Source organism: Dipodomys merriami, unplaced genomic scaffold, assembly GCF_024711535.1.
Source record: "Dipodomys merriami isolate MVZ:Mamm:240054 unplaced genomic scaffold, mDipMer1.0.p SCAF_3, whole genome shotgun sequence".
Taxonomy (NCBI): domain Eukaryota; kingdom Metazoa; phylum Chordata; class Mammalia; order Rodentia; family Heteromyidae; genus Dipodomys; species Dipodomys merriami.
This window is the reverse complement of record NW_027204492.1, coordinates 42,019-50,330: the sequence shown is the minus strand read 5'-3', so window position 1 is coordinate 50,330 and position 8,312 is coordinate 42,019.

Here is an 8,312-nt window from a genome sequence, read left to right as displayed (position 1 = left end):
CACTTCCCACGGTGCCCAGCGGGAGGCCATGTGCTATGCCTGAAAACTTGCAGAAGGAGGCATCAGAGAGGTCATTTCCCACCATGCTCTCCTGTCACACAGGTGACAGTGCCATATATATTTGCCTGAGTTGGTGCCAGCAAGCTCCATTCGCACAATTTCCAGAGGGTTCCAAGTGGCAATGCTCGAAATTCTGCACGTGGTGGAAGCCGAGAGTTCCCCATTTCCCACCATGCCATGCTGTAGGCTCACTCATGTCCACGGGGGTGGCACCAGAGAGGCTCATTTCCCACAATGCTTTGCTGTCAGCCAAGCGCCGGTGCCCCAGTTTTGCCTTAGGCGGTGCCAGAAGCCTCATTTCCCACAATGCCCAGTTCGTGGCCCCTTGCAATGCCTGCAAATCCCCACGGGGTGGCAACAGAACGGTCATTTTCCACAAAGCTGTGTTGTCGGCCCGGTGGAAATAATTCCACACACGTCCACGGGGTGGTTACAGACAGCTCACTTCCCCCAGTCCCCAGCTGGTTGCCAGGTGATTGTGCCGCACATTTGCATGAGTTGCTGCCAGCAGGTTCACTTCCCACAATTCGCACAGGGTGGCCAGTTGCTACGCTTGGAAATCTTCACAGGGTGGCAGCACAGAGGTCACTTCCCACAGGGCTGTGCTACCTGTTGGGTGGTCTGCCCACACATCTGCACGTGATGGCCTCAGAGAGGTCATTTCCCACAATTCCCAGCTGGTGGCCAGGTGCTATGCCCTCATCCACCCTCAGGGTGGCACCAGAGAGCTCACTTCCCGCAGTGCCGGGCTAGTGCTCTGCCCGTACATGTCCACAGGGCGGCACCAGGGAGCCCATTTCCCACAATGCTGTGCTGATGGCCAGGAGGCCTCATCCCGGGCCATTTCCCTTAGGATGGCACCAGGGAGCTTATTTCCCACAATGCCCAGAGTGGGAGCCGAGTGCTATGTCTGCACATCTCCAGCTGAGCGACAGGCAGAGAACTCAATAGCAGAGGCACCTTGGTATGAGGGGGTGCCAGAGGGCACAGGTCCCGGCTTTCGGCCGGGTGATAGTTCCGCACCTTTTCATAAGGTAGTGCCAAAGAACTCACTTGCCACTCTGCCGCGAGGCTAGCCAGTGGCTATGCCGGCTGATCTCAGCGGGGTGGCAACAGGGAGACCATTTCCCACAATGCCGTGCTGTGGGCCCTGTGCTGTACCCACGCATGTCCAGGAGGGTGGCACCGGAGGGCTCCTTTCCCACAATGCCCTGCTGCCTGCCCGGTGTTATTCCCACTCATGTCTACCGGGGTGGTTACAGAGAGCTCACTTCCCACGGTGCCCAGCGGGAGGCCATGTGCTATGCCTGAAAACTTGCAGAAGGAGGCATCAGAGAGGTCATTTCCCACCATGCTCTCCTGTCACACAGGTGACAGTGCCATATATATTTGCCTGAGTTGGTGCCAGCAAGCTCCATTCGCACAATTTCCAGAGGGTTCCAAGTGGCAATGCTCGAAATTCTGCACGTGGTGGAAGCCGAGAGTTCCCCATTTCCCACCATGCCATGCTGTAGGCCCTGTGGTACACTCACTCATGTCCACGGGGGTGGCACCAGAGAGGCTCATTTCCCACAATGCTTTGCTGTCAGCCAAGCGCCGGTGCCCCAGTTTTGCCTTAGGCGGTGCCAGAAGCCTCATTTCCCACAATGCCCAGTTCGTGGCCCCTTGCAATGCCTGCAAATCCCCACGGGGTGGCAACAGAACGGTCATTTTCCACAAAGCTGTGTTGTCGGCCCGGTGGAAATAATTCCACACACGTCCACGGGGTGGTTACAGACAGCTCACTTCCCCCAGTCCCCAGCTGGTTGCCAGGTGATTGTGCCGCACATTTGCATGAGTTGCTGCCAGCAGGTTCACTTCCCACAATTCGCACAGGGTGGCCAGTTGCTACGCTTGGAAATCTTCACAGGGTGGCAGCACAGAGGTCACTTCCCACAGGGCTGTGCTACCTGTTGGGTGGTCTGCCCACACATCTGCACGTGATGGCCTCAGAGAGGTCATTTCCCACAATTCCCAGCTGGTGGCCAGGTGCTATGCCCTCATCCACCCTCCGGGTGGCACCAGAGAGCTCACTTCCCGCAGTGCCGGGCTAGTGCTCTGCCCGTACATGTCCACAGGGCGGCACCAGGGAGCCCATTTCCCACGATGCTGTGCTGATGGCCAGGAGGCCTCATCCCGGGCCATTTCCCTTAGGATGGCACCAGGGAGCTTATTTCCCACAATGCCCAGAGTGGGAGCCGAGTGCTATGTCTGCACATCTCCAGCTGAGCGACAGGCAGAGAACTCAATAGCAGAGGCACCTTGGTATGAGGGGGTGCCAGAGGGCACAGGTCCCGGCTTTCGGCCGGGTGATAGTTCCGCACCTTTTCATAAGGTGGTGCCAAAGAACTCACTTGCCACTCTGCCGCGACGCTAGCCAGTGGCTATGCGGGTTGATCTCAGCGGGGTGGCAACAGGGAGACCATTTCCCACAATGCCGTGCTGTGGGCCCTGTGATGTACCCACGCATGTCCAGGAGGGTGGCACCGGAGGGCTCCTTTCCCACAATGCCCTGCTGCCTGCCCGGTGTTATTCCCACTCATGTCTACCGGGGTGGTTACAGAGAGCTCACTTCCCACGGTGCCCAGCGGGAGGCCATGTGCTATGCCTGAAAACTTGCAGAAGGAGGCATCAGAGAGGTCATTTCCCACCATGCTCTCCTGTCACACAGGTGACAGTGCCATATATATTTGCCTGAGTTGGTGCCAGCAAGCTCCATTCGCACAATTTCCAGAGGGTTCCAAGTGGCAATGCTCGAAATTCTGCACGTGGTGGAAGCCGAGAGTTCCCCATTTCCCACCATGCCATGCTGTAGGCCCTGTGGTACACTCACTCATGTCCACGGGGGTGGCACCAGAGAGGCTCATTTCCCACAATGCTTTGCTGTCAGCCAAGCGCCGGTGCCCCAGTTTTGCCTTAGGCGGTGCCAGAAGCCTCATTTCCCACAATGCCCAGTTCGTGGCCCCTTGCAATGCCTGCAAATCCCCACGGGGTGGCAACAGAACGGTCATTTTCCACAAAGCTGTGTTGTCGGCCCGGTGGAAATAATTCCACACACGTCCACGGGGTGGTTACAGACAGCTCACTTCCCCCAGTCCCCAGCTGGTTGCCAGGTGATTGTGCCGCACATTTGCATGAGTTGCTGCCAGCAGGTTCACTTCCCACAATTCGCACAGGGTGGCCAGTTGCTACGCTTGGAAATCTTCACAGGGTGGCAGCACAGAGGTCACTTCCCACAGTGCTGTGCTACCTGTTGGGTGGTCTGCCCACACATCTGCACGTGATGGCCTCAGAGAGGTCATTTCCCACAATTCCCAGCTGGTGGCCAGGTGCTATGCCCTCATCCACCCTCCGGGTGGCACCAGAGAGCTCACTTCCCGCAGTGCCGGGCTAGTGCTCTGCCCGTACATGTCCACAGGGCGGCACCAGGGAGCCCATTTCCCACGATGCTGTGCTGATGGCCAGGAGGCCTCATCCCGGGCCATTTCCCTTAGGATGGCACCAGGGAGCTTATTTCCCACAATGCCCAGAGTGGGAGCCGAGTGCTATGTCTGCACATCTCCAGCTGAGCGACAGGCAGAGAACTCAATAGCAGAGGCACCTTGGTATGAGGGGGTGCCAGAGGGCACAGGTCCCGGCTTTCGGCCGGGTGATAGTTCCGCACCTTTTCATAAGGTGGTGCCAAAGAACTCACTTGCCACTCTGCCGCGAGGCTAGCCAGTGGCTATGCCGGCTGATCTCAGCGGGGTGGCAACAGGGAGACCATTTCCCACAATGCCGTGCTGTGGGCCCTGTGCTGTACCCACGCATGTCCAGGAGGGTGGCACCGGAGGGCTCCTTTCCCACAATGCCCTGCTGCCTGCCCGGTGTTATTCCCACTCATGTCTACCGGGGTGGTTACAGAGAGCTCACTTCCCACGGTGCCCAGCGGGAGGCCATGTGCTATGCCTGAAAACTTGCAGAAGGAGGCATCAGAGAGGTCATTTCCCACCATGCTCTCCTGTCACACAGGTGACAGTGCCATATATATTTGCCTGAGTTGGTGCCAGCAAGCTCCATTCGCACAATTTCCAGAGGGTTCCAAGTGGCAATGCTCGAAATTCTGCACGTGGTGGAAGCCGAGAGTTCCCCATTTCCCACCATGCCATGCTGTAGGCCCTGTGGTACACTCACTCATGTCCACGGGGGTGGCACCAGAGAGGCTCATTTCCCACAATGCTTTGCTGTCAGCCAAGCGCCGGTGCCCCAGTTTTGCCTTAGGCGGTGCCAGAAGCCTCATTTCCCACAATGCCCAGTTCGTGGCCCCTTGCAATGCCTGCAAATCCCCACGGGGTGGCAACAGAACGGTCATTTTCCACAAAGCTGTGTTGTCGGCCCGGTGGAAATAATTCCACACACGTCCACGGGGTGGTTACAGACAGCTCACTTCCCCCAGTCCCCAGCTGGTTGCCAGGTGATTGTGCCGCACATTTGCATGAGTTGCTGCCAGCAGGTTCACTTCCCACAATTCGCACAGGGTGGCCAGTTGCTACGCTTGGAAATCTTCACAGGGTGGCAGCACAGAGGTCACTTCCCACAGTGCTGTGCTACCTGTTGGGTGGTCTGCCCACACATCTGCACGTGATGGCCTCAGAGAGGTCATTTCCCACAATTCCCAGCTGGTGGCCAGGTGCTATGCCCTCATCCACCCTCCGGGTGGCACCAGAGAGCTCACTTCCCGCAGTGCCGGGCTAGTGCTCTGCCCGTACATGTCCACAGGGCGGCACCAGGGAGCCCATTTCCCACGATGCTGTGCTGATGGCCAGGAGGCCTCATCCCGGGCCATTTCCCTTAGGATGGCACCAGGGAGCTTATTTCCCACAATGCCCAGAGTGGGAGCCGAGTGCTATGTCTGCACATCTCCAGCTGAGCGACAGGCAGAGAACTCAATAGCAGAGGCACCTTGGTATGAGGGGGTGCCAGAGGGCACAGGTCCCGGCTTTCGGCCGGGTGATAGTTCCGCACCTTTTCATAAGGTGGTGCCAAAGAACTCACTTGCCACTCTGCCGCGACGCTAGCCAGTGGCTATGCGGGTTGATCTCAGCGGGGTGGCAACAGGGAGACCATTTCCCACAATGCCGTGCTGTGGGCCCTGTGATGTACCCACGCATGTCCAGGAGGGTGGCACCGGAGGGCTCCTTTCCCACAATGCCCTGCTGCCTGCCCGGTGTTATTCCCACTCATGTCTACCGGGGTGGTTACAGAGAGCTCACTTCCCACGGTGCCCAGCGGGAGGCCATGTGCTATGCCTGAAAACTTGCAGAAGGAGGCATCAGAGAGGTCATTTCCCACCATGCTCTCCTGTCACACAGGTGACAGTGCCATATATATTTGCCTGAGTTGGTGCCAGCAAGCTCCATTCGCACAATTTCCAGAGGGTTCCAAGTGGCAATGCTCGAAATTCTGCACGTGGTGGAAGCCGAGAGTTCCCCATTTCCCACCATGCCATGCTGTAGGCCCTGTGGTACACTCACTCATGTCCACGGGGGTGGCACCAGAGAGGCTCATTTCCCACAATGCTTTGCTGTCAGCCAAGCGCCGGTGCCCCAGTTTTGCCTTAGGCGGTGCCAGAAGCCTCATTTCCCACAATGCCCAGTTCGTGGCCCCTTGCAATGCCTGCAAATCCCCACGGGGTGGCAACAGAACGGTCATTTTCCACAAAGCTGTGTTGTCGGCCCGGTGGAAATAATTCCACACACGTCCACGGGGTGGTTACAGACAGCTCACTTCCCCCAGTCCCCAGCTGGTTGCCAGGTGATTGTGCCGCACATTTGCATGAGTTGCTGCCAGCAGGTTCACTTCCCACAATTCGCACAGGGTGGCCAGTTGCTACGCTTGGAAATCTTCACAGGGTGGCAGCACAGAGGTCACTTCCCACAGTGCTGTGCTACCTGTTGGGTGGTCTGCCCACACATCTGCACGTGATGGCCTCAGAGAGGTCATTTCCCACAATTCCCAGCTGGTGGCCAGGTGCTATGCCCTCATCCACCCTCCGGGTGGCACCAGAGAGCTCACTTCCCGCAGTGCCGGGCTAGTGCTCTGCCCGTACATGTCCACAGGGCGGCACCAGGGAGCCCATTTCCCACGATGCTGTGCTGATGGCCAGGAGGCCTCATCCCGGGCCATTTCCCTTAGGATGGCACCAGGGAGCTTATTTCCCACAATGCCCAGAGTGGGAGCCGAGTGCTATGTCTGCACATCTCCAGCTGAGCGACAGGCAGAGAACTCAATAGCAGAGGCACCTTGGTATGAGGGGGTGCCAGAGGGCACAGGTCCCGGCTTTCGGCCGGGTGATAGTTCCGCACCTTTTCATAAGGTGGTGCCAAAGAACTCACTTGCCACTCTGCCGCGAGGCTAGCCAGTGGCTATGCCGGCTGATCTCAGCGGGGTGGCAACAGGGAGACCATTTCCCACAATGCCGTGCTGTGGGCCCTGTGATGTACCCACGCATGTCCAGGAGGGTGGCACCGGAGGGCTCCTTTCCCACAATGCCCTGCTGCCTGCCCGGTGTTATTCCCACTCATGTCTACCGGGGTGGTTACAGAGAGCTCACTTCCCACGGTGCCCAGCGGGAGGCCATGTGCTATGCCTGAAAACTTGCAGAAGGAGGCATCAGAGAGGTCATTTCCCACCATGCTCTCCTGTCACACAGGTGACAGTGCCATATATATTTGCCTGAGTTGGTGCCAGCAAGCTCCATTCGCACAATTTCCAGAGGGTTCCAAGTGGCAATGCTCGAAATTCTGCACGTGGTGGAAGCCGAGAGTTCCCCATTTCCCACCATGCCATGCTGTAGGCCCTGTGGTACACTCACTCATGTCCACGGGGGTGGCACCAGAGAGGCTCATTTCCCACAATGCTTTGCTGTCAGCCAAGCGCCGGTGCCCCAGTTTTGCCTTAGGCGGTGCCAGAAGCCTCATTTCCCACAATGCCCAGTTCGTGGCCCCTTGCAATGCCTGCAAATCCCCACGGGGTGGCAACAGAACGGTCATTTTCCACAAAGCTGTGTTGTCGGCCCGGTGGAAATAATTCCACACACGTCCACGGGGTGGTTACAGACAGCTCACTTCCCCCAGTCCCCAGCTGGTTGCCAGGTGATTGTGCCGCACATTTGCATGAGTTGCTGCCAGCAGGTTCACTTCCCACAATTCGCACAGGGTGGCCAGTTGCTACGCTTGGAAATCTTCACAGGGTGGCAGCACAGAGGTCACTTCCCACAGGGCTGTGCTACCTGTTGGGTGGTCTGCCCACACATCTGCACGTGATGGCCTCAGAGAGGTCATTTCCCACAATTCCCAGCTGGTGGCCAGGTGCTATGCCCTCATCCACCCTCCGGGTGGCACCAGAGAGCTCACTTCCCGCAGTGCCGGGCTAGTGCTCTGCCCGTACATGTCCACAGGGCGGCACCAGGGAGCCCATTTCCCACGATGCTGTGCTGATGGCCAGGAGGCCTCATCCCGGGCCATTTCCCTTAGGATGGCACCAGGGAGCTTATTTCCCACAATGCCCAGAGTGGGAGCCGAGTGCTATGTCTGCACATCTCCAGCTGAGCGACAGGCAGAGAACTCAATAGCAGAGGCACCTTGGTATGAGGGGGTGCCAGAGGGCACAGGTCCCGGCTTTCGGCCGGGTGATAGTTCCGCACCTTTTCATAAGGTGGTGCCAAAGAACTCACTTGCCACTCTGCCGCGACGCTAGCCAGTGGCTATGCCGGCTGATCTCAGCGGGGTGGCAACAGGGAGACCATTTCCCACAATGCCGTGCTGTGGGCCCTGTGATGTACCCACGCATGTCCAGGAGGGTGGCACCGGAGGGCTCCTTTCCCACAATGCCCTGCTGCCTGCCCGGTGTTATTCCCACTCATGTCTACCGGGGTGGTTACAGAGAGCTCACTTCCCACGGTGCCCAGCGGGAGGCCATGTGCTATGCCTGAAAACTTGCAGAAGGAGGCATCAGAGAGGTCATTTCCCACCATGCTCTCCTGTCACACAGGTGACAGTGCCATATATATTTGCCTGAGTTGGTGCCAGCAAGCTCCATTCGCACAATTTCCAGAGGGTTCCAAGTGGCAATGCTCGAAATTCTGCACGTGGTGGAAGCCGAGAGTTCCCCATTTCCCACCATGCCATGCTGTAGGCCCTGTGGTACACTCACTCATGTCCACGGGGGTGGCA